General features: G+C 38.4%; 1 long non-coding RNA gene across 1 annotated transcript in view; it reads left to right on the forward strand.

Annotated features, from left to right (window-relative positions):
• Positions 1 to 12,652, forward strand: part of LOC132657098 (uncharacterized) — a 130,662-nt gene extending 118,010 nt beyond the window's left edge. The window contains exon 3 of the long non-coding RNA XR_009594925.1: positions 10,745 to 12,652. This is a non-coding gene — a long non-coding RNA (uncharacterized LOC132657098). The remainder of the gene's footprint in view (positions 1 to 10,744) is intronic.
• Positions 12,653 to 13,276: the final 624 nt, after the last annotated feature.

Raw genomic sequence — 13,276 nt, forward strand, 5'->3', positions numbered from 1 at the left:
CTGAAATGGTGACATGTCAAGATAATATTTTTCCTTCTTTACCTGTCTAAGAATTAAACTGATTTTCAACTAGCCTCATTTGACTAACATAATAATAAGCACCATGGTAAAATGTGTTCAGAGGTTAAAACCACAGTCAGGTGTTGGACATACCTGGATTTAAGGGACTGATTTGCTCTTTGCTTCCTGTATAATCTTCTGCAGGTTGGTTTTCAAAGAGCCCCAGCTCTGTCCAGGCCTTGTGAACTATCGTTGGGAAATGCACAGGCCTCCTAGCTGCAGATTCTTGGCTGCAGTTTTATGCTGTTAGTTAAACACAGCATCTTCCTCATGGCTGTATTGAGAGAGTTAGGTCAGTTAACACGTATAAATTGCTTAGCTTGTAGCTGACATGGAGCAGATACCCAATAACTGTTGGCTGGTAATTTAGTTATATGCCAGGAATTTCATCTTTTGAGGTATGCCTTGCCCACATCCCCACAGGAATGGAAACGTCTTAGATGTAATGTAGCCAGCCTCACTCCAGAGTCTGTGCTCTAAGTTCGTATTCCTTTAATGATAGGAGCTTTTATCTTCCTTTTGATATCCCTCTTCCTACCTTCTTCTATTTCTGCTTGTCTTCTTCTCTACTACTTTTTATGTTTATCCATTCACCTCCATGCACACATCCAGCCATCTTCATCATAATTACTTCAATCATTCATCTTTCTGCCAATCTATTTTTATCTGTCATATTTCTTTGTATTGCTCATTCACATGAACACACACAAACACACCAAACATTCTCTCTCTCTCTCTCACACACACACACTCACTCACTCACTCACACATGCCATTAACCCAGTCATCTAGAAGACAAACTAAAACTCAGAGAAGTCATTAGACCCCTAGAGAACAGCTCTATTTTTCTAAGTGAAGAACTATCTGACTTCCAAGTCTGAACTGGAAAAAAAAAAAACAAAACACTCTACATCAAGACTATGGTTAAATGTAGTCTCAATTCTTTTTCAGCACAGTTATTTAAAATTCTACTGTTAAAAAGAAAAATAGAAAAGTCTCTCAGTTCCCAGCTTAACCATTTGCACTTCCAGCAAATGAAGAAGGAGTGGTAATAAGTGGCATTGGCATAACTATGTGGGTGATGAAAAGCACACCTTTTTTCAGGAATGAGGGTAGAGCAATTTGTCACTCATTCAATGTCAGAACCTCTGGTGGCTTCCTCTCTGACAGAACTGTCCTTCTTCAGGCACAACCTCAAGTAAGATGGCAAGAAAAAAGCAAGACTTGGCCCAGAAACAAGTGGGATCTAGAAAAAGTACGACTCACCCTGCACATATATTTATAGAGACACTCTATGGAGCCAACACTGTTATCTGTGGTAATAGAGAAGAACTGGCAGCTCACAAACCCACAGCAGCAGGCAGCCCTCAAACTGTAACGTGTCAGTCTGGGAATGTATGGAATTCATTGGGATAATTTTGCATCGGATTAACTTTTCTAATTAAGCTTCCTTTCTAATAAACCAGTATGACCTTTTGGTCATCTCCTCATAAAGACAGCCTTCTGCAGTAGCTCTGAATGAGATGGGATCTGATTCCTGGCTAGTGCCTTTTCCTGTCAATTGCTTAGTCACTGATTATCTCCTTGGGCTCTAACCCTTGAACATTCCTGCTCAGTCTCATAAAGATGTTTGCTCTGGTCCCATCAGTACATAGAGATTCACGGGCATTATATAATCCAAATTCTCTCATGCACTTCCGGAAAAATATATCCTAGTCAGTATATGGAAAAATTCTTTTGGAAACTCCCAATCTATCCTGTTTTGTCAGTGGAAATTTCTAGAAATTTCTTTGAGACCCTCTGACAATAGAGCTGAAGAGATGACTCATTGGATAAGAGCACTTGCTGTCCAAGCATGACTATCTGAGTTTAAACTCTCAGCACCAGCACAAAAATCCTGCCATGGCTGTTCACATCTATAACCCTAGTGCTGTTGCCATGGATACCGGGGCTTACTGGCTGCCAGAAACCATGTCTCAAGGGATAAGGTGGAAAGTGATAGATCAGTTTACCTGATATACTCTTCTGCCCTTCAAAAATTCAAAAATAACAATACATGCGCACGTACACACACACACACACACACACACACACACACACTCCCTAGAAATGTATCTTTTAATAAACAAATATCTCTGAATTTCCTTGTTTGAACCCCATGGTACCAATAGCTTTGTGTTCAGATATTATGTTTAAGAATGTGACCATTTGGCTAAGTCTACTATTTTCCTTCATGCCTCAGAGGACGAAGCAGTCTCTATTCCATTATAAAATAAACCGTCACATCCTGCATTATACATCCTTTTAGAGTACCGTGTTCTCCTCTTCTTTCCTATGTTTGTCTATCTGCTTCCTTCATTAGTCTCCAAACACACTATGGTTGTCTCCACATAAAATTAAAACTAAAATTAAAAGGAAACAATGATTTCCCAAACTGTGTCCCAGGTTCCCCTTTGTTTGTCTTCATCTTGCACTCACTACTGAGCCTGCAAAACTCATATTTTTACCTCTGCTTTTCACAGAAAGCAAACATCCTAAGAAGACCAATAACCTCCAGCAAAACATTCTCCCACTCTATTGTTAGCTTTTGATGGCTGCCCTCTCTCTCTAGCATGGCTGCTCATTGAGATAAGACAGTCTCATTAATTTTGTGTTTCAGAATTCAACGAGAAGTCTCTCAACTTATAACTTCTCAACTCATATTTACAAAATGAATGGGCACTGCCAAGCCCAATGAACCCTGAAGTAACTCTGTTCTTCTCCAAAGCATTTTTCTGTTGCCCACTCTCCACCTTTCTTGAATTCTCTCATATTCTGACTCTAGGACAGGGTTGTTTACTCTCACCTACAAGAAGTGTCTAGATTTTACTTCATCTTACACTGAGTCATAATGGATTAAATGGATTAATCACACTGAGTGTCTAAGCATTTTCTATACTCTGCTTTTATATCAGGACAGGTCATGTCAAAATAGGTTTTAGATTATCAGAAGCTTCTGGACTCTCAATTAAAAAGTAATTTGAACTTCATTTATTTACATCCACTTATTATAGAACACTTGCAGCTAATAAATACAAAATACTCACTTTGTATTTAAACTCAAATTATTTTTTGAAATAAGTACCATAAAGAAGATATAATTTCAACTAAGAAATATGATTGAAAGTCAAGTGTCAAAAAAAAAAAAAAAAAAAGAAAGTCAAGTGTCTTAGTTCTTTTTTTTGAAAGAAACAGTAAACGGTGGATGAAGATCCCTATGAGATGAGTGGCTAAGATGATATTAAAAAAACAAAACAAAACAAAAAAAAAACAGAAAACAAAAAACAACCAGGATTTATTATGTGCAGGAGTGTGTGGCAGGTTGATTAGGAAAATGGCATCAATCTTTTTTGTCTTTATGTGCCGTTGCCTTTTGCAGTGCAATGTGGTTTTTCAGAGATGTTCACATGCCTTGCCATTGAATTTTGAGTGTATTTGTTATCTGATTTCCTTTTTTTTCTGATTTCAACCAGGCCCATCAGCCTGGAAAGCTTTCTCCATTTATTCTCTGAGAACTTTACCATTACCATGTGAAAAAAAGCTAGGCTAGCCCATGATGAAGGAACATTACATAATTTAGAGATGGATCATATCAGTGTATCTAATATTAGACCACCCAACTCCCAAAATATTTCCATCTGACTCTTTATGAGTGAGTATACCTTGTTAAGATGAGCCAAATTCATCCTAGTTTAGATATACTGGACTGGATTTATGAGCTAAATATATACTTGGTATTTTAAGACATTGTGTTTTGGAATGATTGATATAGCTAGAAAAAGAAAAAAAAAGGCTAGCACTCTAGCCAGGGATTCAGTTAGGCTAACTGCAGATTTTTACCTTTCTCTTCATTCCTTCAGATCCAATACCCTAGTCTCATCCTCAGTTCTGTAGCAGACCACCTGCTGGGGCTCCCCTCTTCTCTACCCCCCATCTACAGTGGATCACAGAGATCTTAACTTCCAACCTTCATTCCCACTCTTCCTGTTAGTCCAGCCTCCAACTCCAGCAGAACTGCTCTAGGAACTGGCTAGTGGATATTGACAGAGGAGTAAGCAGAGCAGTGAAGCAAGTCGGTGAACTTCAAATCTTGGCTCTCCTTTCTCTCTTCCATAGCCAGTCCTCCAGTAGCATCCCCAGTTCTGTGGCAGACTACTTGTTGTGTGGCCTTTCCTCACTCTCTGCCCATATTCCCAGGGGACTGAGCAGGTCCTGGTGGGATACCCTGCTTTAATCCCTCTTGTAGACCCCACAAAACTCCCTAGCCCATCCCCATTTCTAAGTGTCAGCTACAAACACTTAGGAACACCTTTTACCTGGAACTCCCAGCAACCACAACTATCAGGGTGCCAGAAGAATGTTCTACAAGGAAACACAGAGCTACCACATTCTCCTAAGAAACCGAGAGGGCAACAGAAACAAAGAAACAAAACAACCATCAGTCAATGGGTCTATGTCAACACCTTAAAATACAATCTTCCCCAAACCAGATACCTACATACCATCCCCAAAATACAATCAATAACATACAGGAAAATATGTATCCATGAGGGCCTAGCTACACTACCAGAGCATGGCCTATGTATTGCAACATAGCTGAAGCACAAGACATTAAGTAGTGTTTATGAATATGATAAAGATCTACAAGGAGAAAATGAATCACCACCTTAAAATAATCTATGAAAATACAAACAAACAGTGGAAGGAGATGAAAAAAATCCTGGCACAAACAACCAGGAAATCTGGAACATTATAAAATGACCAAATCTAAGAAAAATAGGAATACAGGAAGGAAAAGAAACCCAGTTAAAAGTCACAAAAAATATTTTCAACAAAAGCCATGGGAGAAATTTTCCTTTACCTAAAGAAGGAGATGCTCACTAAGGTACAAGAAGTATACGGAACACGGAACACCAAATAGACTGGATCAGAAAACAAAGTCCTCTTGGTCATCATGATCAAAACACTAAATGTACAGAAAAAAAACAAGAATATTAAACTTTTCAAGGGAAAATAACCAAATAACATATAAAAACATATCTATTAAAATGACATCTGACTTCTCAGTGGAGAATCTGAAAGAAAGAAGGGCCTGGACAAATGTTCTGTAGACTGTAAGAGACCACAAATGTCAGCTCACACTACCATATGCAGTGGAACTTTCAATCACTACAGATGGAGGAAAAAGACATCTCATTTGATGAAAACAAATTTGAGCAATAAATATGTATCTAAAAATCTATCCCTGCACAAGGTGTTAGGAAAAAAAAAACCCTCCAACCTAAAGAACTTAACCACATGTAAGAAAACAAAAGGAATAAATAATTTGAGACCAGCAAATAAAAGAGGGGAAACACACACACACACACACACACACACCACCACCACCACCACCACCACACCCCCCCAAAGAAAAACAACAAAAAATAACAGAAATCAACAAACAATGCTCACTGATATTTCTCAACTCCTGCAACATCATTGGTCTTAATTCTACAATACATTGACTAGGAGAATGGATGAAAAAAAAAAAGATCCATCCTTCTTCTGCATCTAAGAAACACACCTTTACATTAAGGATAGACATCACCTTTCCTTAAGAAGGATGGAAAAAGATTTTCCAAGTGAATGGACCTAAGAAGCAAGCTGGTGGAGCCATCTTAATAGCTGAAAAAATAGACTGCAAATCAAAATTGATCAGAAGGGACAGGGAAGGACACTACCTACTTATCATAGGAAAAATTCACCAAGAGGACATTGGAATTTTTAACATTTATGTGCCAAACACAAGGGCTCCTAGTTTGTAAAAGAAATGAATGGTACTATACTTAAGTTATGTATTGACTCTTACACACTGATAATATGAGACTTCAATATCCCACTCTGACCAATAGATCAGTCATTCAGACAAAAAGTAAACAGAGAAATGATGGGCTAACTGATGCTATAAACCAAATGGACCTAACAGATATTTAGAGAACATTTCACCCAAACACAAAAGAATACACCTTCTCAGCAACTCATGGAACTATTTCCAAAATTGACCACATACTTGGACACAAAGTAAGTCTCAACAGATATAAGAAAATTGAAATAACACTGTGCTGGATAGCTTTATGTCAATTTGACACAAACTAAAGTCATTCAAGAGGAGGGAACCTCAATTAAGAAAATGAAGAGCTACAGTAATAAAAACTGCATGGTACCAATATAGAAACCGGCTGGTGGATCAATGGAATCAAATAGAAGACCCAGAAATAAACCCACACACTTATGGACACCTGATTTTTAACAAAGATGCCAAAACCATACAGTGGAAAAAGATAACATCATCAACAAATGGTGCAAATAGATCCATACTTATCACCCTGCACAAAATGAAAGTCCAAGTGGATCAAAGACCTCAACATAAAACCAGACACACTAAACTTGTTAGAAGAAAAAGTGGGGAAGAACCTTGAACTCATTGGGACAGTACACAACTTCCTGAACAGAACACCAACAGCACAGGCTGTAAGATCAACAATCAATAAACGGGACCTCATGAAACTGAAAAGCTTCTGTAAAGCAAAGGACACTGTCCTCAGAAAAAAAACAACATCCTACAGATTGGGAAAGGATCTTCACCAACCCTCTATCTAACAGAGGGCTAATATCCAGTATATATAAAGAACACAAGAAGTTAAAAAGCAACAAATCAAGTAATCCAATTAAAAAATGGGATATAAAGCTAAACAAAGAATTCTCAAGAGAGGAATATCAAATGGCAGAGAAACACTTAAAGAAATGCTGAACATACCGAGTCATCAGGGAAATGCAAATCAAAACAACCCTGAGATTTTACCTTACACCCATCAGAATGGCTAAGATCAAAAACTCTAGTGACAACACATGCTGGAGAGGATGTGAAGAAAGGGAACCCTCCTCCATTGCTGGTGGGAATGTAAACTTGCACATCCACTTTGAAGATCAATCTGGCGCTTTCTCAAACAATTAGGAATAGTGCTTCCCCAAGATACAGCTATACCCCTTCTAGGCATATACCCAAAAGATGCTCAAGTATACAACATTTGCTCAACCATGTTTGTAGCAGCTTTATTTTTAATCACCAGAAGCTGGAAACAGCCCAGATGTCCCTCAGTTGAGGAATGGATACAGAAATTGTAGTATATTTATGCAATAGAATGCTGCTCAGCAATTAAAAACAAGAAAACCATGAATTTTGCAGCCAAATGGTGGGAACTAGAAAAGATCATCCTGAGTGAGGTGTCCCAGAAGCAGAAGGACACACATGCTATATACTCACTCATAAGTGGACATTAGACATACAGTGTAGGATAATCATATTAAAATCTGTACACCTAAACAAGGTAATCAAGGAGGACCCTGGGTAAGATGCTCAATCTTCATTCAGAAAGGCAAACGGGATAGACATCAGAAGAGGGAGAAAACAGGGAACAGGGCAGGAGCCTACCATAGAGGGCCTCTGAAAGACTCTACCCAGCAGGGTATTAAAGCAGATGCTGAGACTCATAGCCAACCTTTGGGCAGAGTGCAGGGAATCTTATGAAAGAAGGGGGAGATAGAAAGACCACAACCAAAGAATGGATAAAGAAAATGTGGCATATTTGCATAATGAAGCATTACTCAGAACTTTAAAAAACTTAAAAAAAATTATGAAATTTGCAGGTAAGTGGATAGAACTAGAAAAAAATTATCCCAAATAAGGTAATCCTATACCCAGAAAGACAAATATGTCATGTATTAGCTTATATGTGAATATTAGCTGTTAAGTCAATGATAACCAAGGTCAAGCTGTAGAATCACAGAGCGTAGGTTTAGATTAAGGGAATATGGGGTGGGTGCAGGTAGATTCCATTAGGAAAGAGAAACAGAATATGAAAATCTGCATGATTGGGGTTGGAGCATGAGGATCAAGTGGAGAAGGAGAAAGAGGGGTGGAATGAGGGAAAGAATATGTTGCATATATATATATATATATATATGCACACAGAGATATATATGTATATAAAATTTCCTTCTTTTCACCCTACAATCCTTTGGTATGTGTATTATGGTTTCCAGTGTAGTGTTTTTATTGGATTTTTGAATGTGTGAATAAGTGGGCTCTGTTTCTTGTTCCTTCTTGGGCTCTTTTTCTTCTTATTCATTTTTTCCAAATCTGATGAGTTAGTTTTTGTTTTATCTTGTTTTATTATATTTTATTAGTAACCCATAGAAGTCTTATTATTTATTATATTTTATTAGTAACCCAGAGAAAGACAGAAAGAGAACGGGTCTGGGTGGGTGGGGAGGAGTTGGGAGGAAAAGAGGGAAGAGAAACCATAATCAGGATATGAGAAAAAAAATCCATTTTCAATAAAAGGAAAAACAAACAAACAAATGGCTGAAACACAATTGTGTGGTAGGAGTGTGTATGAACTTAATCATGAATATATCAATGATGAAATCCTGATAACTGAATGAGCCAGCTGAAGGTCTTAGCAGATTAAAAAAGCAATTTATTGAAATATAATTCATACATCTTCTACAACTCATCCATTTGAAGTATATGAGCCATTTTTTTTGTTGGCAAACTCAAGAGTTTTCAACTGCCACTGCAATTAATTTTAGAATATTTTATATCACCCAAAAGAAACCCTATAGCTATTAGTCATCACTCCTCTCTTCCCAGCCCTCCGCCCTGAGCATCTAGGCAACTACTAATGTGTTCTTTGCCTCTGTAGCTTTGTCTAGTCTGAAAACACTAATGGAATTGTGTGATACATGGTCATTCATAACTGAATTTTCTTCCTACTAGCACAGTTTTTAAGGTTCATCCATACTGTTGCATTTGTCTATACTCCTTAATTTGTTTTACTTTGGCTAATATTACATTTTATCAACCTTATCCATTGTCAGTAATGACTATTCAGATTTTTCTACTTTTTGTTTATCCTGAGCAATGCTGCTCTAAGAATTTATGCAGAAATACTCTTTTTCTTGTGTAACTTTGGAGCGGAATTGTGTGGTCATAGCATAACTGTGTGTTTATCCCTGTTTTCTGAAGACTGTCACATTGTTTCCAGTGGCAGCTGCCCCTTTTGTGATCGCATCAGATTATCGCCAAAACCTATTATCATCTGTATTTTTGGTCACAGCTCTCCTGATGGGTATGGCATAAGGTATTATATATCTGATCATGAATAAGGTTGAGGTTTTTTTTTTATGTTTTTGCTGTGATCATCTGTAAATCTTGGACATATGTCTATCCAAGTCCTTTGTCCACTATTATTTGAATTACTTTTTTCTAATTACTGAGTTATATCTTCACTGGCATTTATTGTGTGAAAAGCTCATGAAATACAATTGTCCAATACCTTTGACATACCTTGGCTCCCAAGATGGCTATCAGTTATAATGGAGAAGGTGTTCTTGTTCACTTATTTAAAGACATATTTAACCTATACTAAATTGTATTAATTATATTAATTAACTTCTATTAATTGTTATAGTTTTAGTGATATTTTTATAAATGCTTTTGAAACGCTTTGATCATATTTGCTCTTCCTACCGTTTCTTTTCCTCTCTTCCCCTCTCCATCCCCTTTTAATGTCAAATAGACTCCTTTTGTTTTTGTGTTTTCTCTACATTTCAAACAATATGCAATATTTTCTGAGAAACAATATACAATAGTTTCTTCCCGGCTTGTTTTGTTTAGCACAAGTATGGCTTCATCCAACTTTTTGCAAATGACATTTTTATTCATCTGAATGATACTTGTTTTTATAAAAAATTATACTTTCTTATCTATGCATTTTGGTCAGTATCTAGGCTAATTGCATAACTTTGATGTTGTGAATAGAGATACAATTAACATGGATAGGTATGTATCCATTCTGTAAGCTGACTTTGATTTCTTAAGTTCTGTGCAGGAAAGGCACAACTGTATCCCACAATAATTCTATTTTTCATTGAAGAAAGTCTTTTACTGATTTTCATAGTATATGCAATAACTTATATTCTTACTGTGTATAAATCATCTAAAAGGGAAACCTTAAAAACCTTAAAAAAATTGGAACTGGATAGCCTAATCCAGCATGACTGAATAAAATTCAGGAATTTGTATTAAATTTAATTTACTTATTTTTAAGAAACTTAATGCTGGGAGGTGGTGGTGCATGACTTTAATCCCTGTACTAGCTAAGTGAGGCCACCCTGGTCTACAGAGCAAATTCCAGGATAGCCAGGGTTACACAAAGAAACCTTCTCTCAAAAAGCCAAACCAAACTAACCAACTAACCAAACAACCGAACAACAACAACAACAAAAAAACAAAACAAACTTTATTGTAAAAAACTTTCAAATGATAAAAAATATCACACAGAAAAGTTAAATAGACACAAAGTCTAGGCTACCCAATGAACTTTCATATAGTTCGATGTTTATAATGGATACTGAGGAGTTTCATATTAAAATCTGCAGTTTCAGTATTCTACTTATCTACCACCAATGCCCCACCCCAAATCCATGACAGAATAAAAACTAGAAATGCAAATAGCTTTATATCCTCTTATTTTTATTTTATGTGTATGAGTTTCTTTCATGTATACATGTGTAACACATGCATGCCTTGTTTCTGCAGAGGCCATAAGAGGGCATCAGATTCCCCGAAACTGGAGTTACAGATAGCTGGAAGCAGCCATGTGAACCAGTTTGCATCCTCTTCAAGAGAAACAAGGGCATCTCTCTCCAGCCTCAAAAATCTACTTGCAGGCAAATGGTGGGAACTAGAAAAGATCTTGAGTGAGGTAACCCAGAAGCAGAAAGACTCACATGGTATATACTTACTCATAAGTGGATATTAGCCACACAATATAGGACAAACATACTAAAATCTATAGTCCTTAAGAAGCTAAACAAGGAAGACATTAGGGAAGATGCTCAATCTTCATTCAGAAGGACAAACATGCTTGACATCGGAAACAGGAGAAGATGGAACAGGACAGGAGCCTATCACAGATGGCTTCTGAAAGACTTTACTGATCGAGGTATCAAAGCAGAGGCTGAAACTCAGAGCCAAACTTTGGGTAGAGTGCAGGGAATCTTATGAAAGACCTGGAGGAGAGGACTCCAAAAGGAGACTAACAGTGCCATAAAAACTGAGCCCTCCTCTCCCCCCCCACCGAAGAGAATGATACCCCAACCAAAGACAATGCATGAAGAGGACCTAAAACCCAGGCTCAGATGTAGCCCATAGATTCAGTCTCCAAGTGGAGTCCCTAGTAAGGGGAGCAGGGACTTTCTCTAGCATGAACTCAGTGGCAGGTTCTTTCATCACCTTCCCCTGGGGGGTGCAGCCTTGCCAGTCCACAGAGGAAGAGAATGTAACCATCCCTGATGAGACTTGATAGGCTAGGGTCAAATAGAAGGAGAGAAGGATCTCCTTTATCAGTGGGTTAGGGGAGGGACATAGGAGGAGAAGAGGAAAGGAGGGTGAGATGGGAGGAAACAAGGGAGGTGGCCACAGCTAGGACACAAATTGAATAAACTGTAATAAATGATACTAATAAAAATAAAAAAAAATTTGTCTTTAAATCAAATTACTCAGAAGACACTATCCTTCAGTTACATTTGATCATTGTTTGGGCCTATGTATTCTTTGAAGTGATGTTAAGAATAGGGTCTCACTCCTAGGCATACATCCAAAAGAGGCTCAAGTACACAATAAGGACATTTGCTCAACCATGTTTGTAGTAGCTTTATTTGTAATAGCCAGAAGCTGGAAACAACCCAGATGCCCCTCAACTGAAGAATGGATACAGAAAGTATGGTACATCTACACAATGGAATATTACTCAGCAATGAAAAACAAGGAAATCATGAAATCATGCAGGTAAATGGTTGGGACTGGAAAGGATCATCCTGAGTGAACTATCCCAGAAGCAGAAAGACACACATGGTATATACTCACTCATATAGACATATAACATAGGATAAACCTACTAAAATCTGTACATCTAAATAAACTAATCAAGAGGGAGGACTCTTGCTAAAATTCTCAATCCCCATCCTGAAAGGCAAAGAGGATGGACATCAGAAGAAGAAGAAAACAGGAAACAAGTTGGGAACCTGCCACAGAGGGCCTCTGAAAGGCTCTACTCTACAGACTATCAAAGCAGATGCTGAGACTTATGGCCAACTGTTGGGCAGATTGCAGGGAATCTTATGTAAGAAGTGGGAAATAGTAAGATCTGGAGGGGACAGTAACCCCACAAGGAGAGCAACAGAACCAGAAAATTTGAATACAGGGGTCTTCCCAGAGACTCATACTCCAACCAAGTACCAGGCATGGAGATAACCTAGAACCCCTGCACAGATATAGCCCATGGCAGTTCAGTGTCCAAGTGGGTTACATAGTAATGAGAAGAGGGACTGCCTCTGACATGAACTGATTGGCCTGCTCTTTGATCACCTCCCCCTGAGGGGGGCCAGCCTTACCAGGCCACAGAGGAAGACAATGCAGCCACTCCTGATGAGACCTAACAGACTAGGATCAGAAGGAAGAAAAACCCTCCCCTACTAGTGGACTTGGGGAGGGACATGTGTGGAGAAGGGGAGGAAAGAAGGGATTGGGAGGGTAAGAGGGAGGGAACTAGAGGGGGGATACAAAGCAAAGTGTTATTAAAAATAAAATAAAATTAAAATTAAAAAAACAAAGAAAAAAAAAAGAATAGGGTCTCACTTCCCACCCTTACCCTGCCAAAGTAATAGCCTAGACAGGAAGTCACCAAAGAGAACTCTTTTTTTAAATTCATTTTTTATTATTTACAGTTTATTCACTTTGTATCCCAACTTAGTCCCCTCGTTTGGCCCCTCCCAATTCCAACCTCCCTCCCTCCTCTCCACCCATGCCCCTCCCCCAGTCCACTGATAGGGGAGGTCCTCCTCCCCTTTTATCTGATCCTAGTCTATCAGGTCTCATCAGGACTGGCTGTATTGTCCTCCTCTGTGGCCTGGTAAGGCTGCACCCCCCTCAGGGGGAGGTGATTATAGAGCCAGCCACTGAGTTCATGTCAGAGACAGTCCCTCCTCTCCTTACTAGGGAACCCACTTGGACACTGAGCTGTCATGGGCTTAAGAAGTGCTATGGGTATGCTAAAGTGTAGCTTTCCAC

Source organism: Meriones unguiculatus, chromosome 10, assembly GCF_030254825.1.
Source record: "Meriones unguiculatus strain TT.TT164.6M chromosome 10, Bangor_MerUng_6.1, whole genome shotgun sequence".
Lineage (NCBI taxonomy): Eukaryota > Metazoa > Chordata > Mammalia > Rodentia > Muridae > Meriones > Meriones unguiculatus.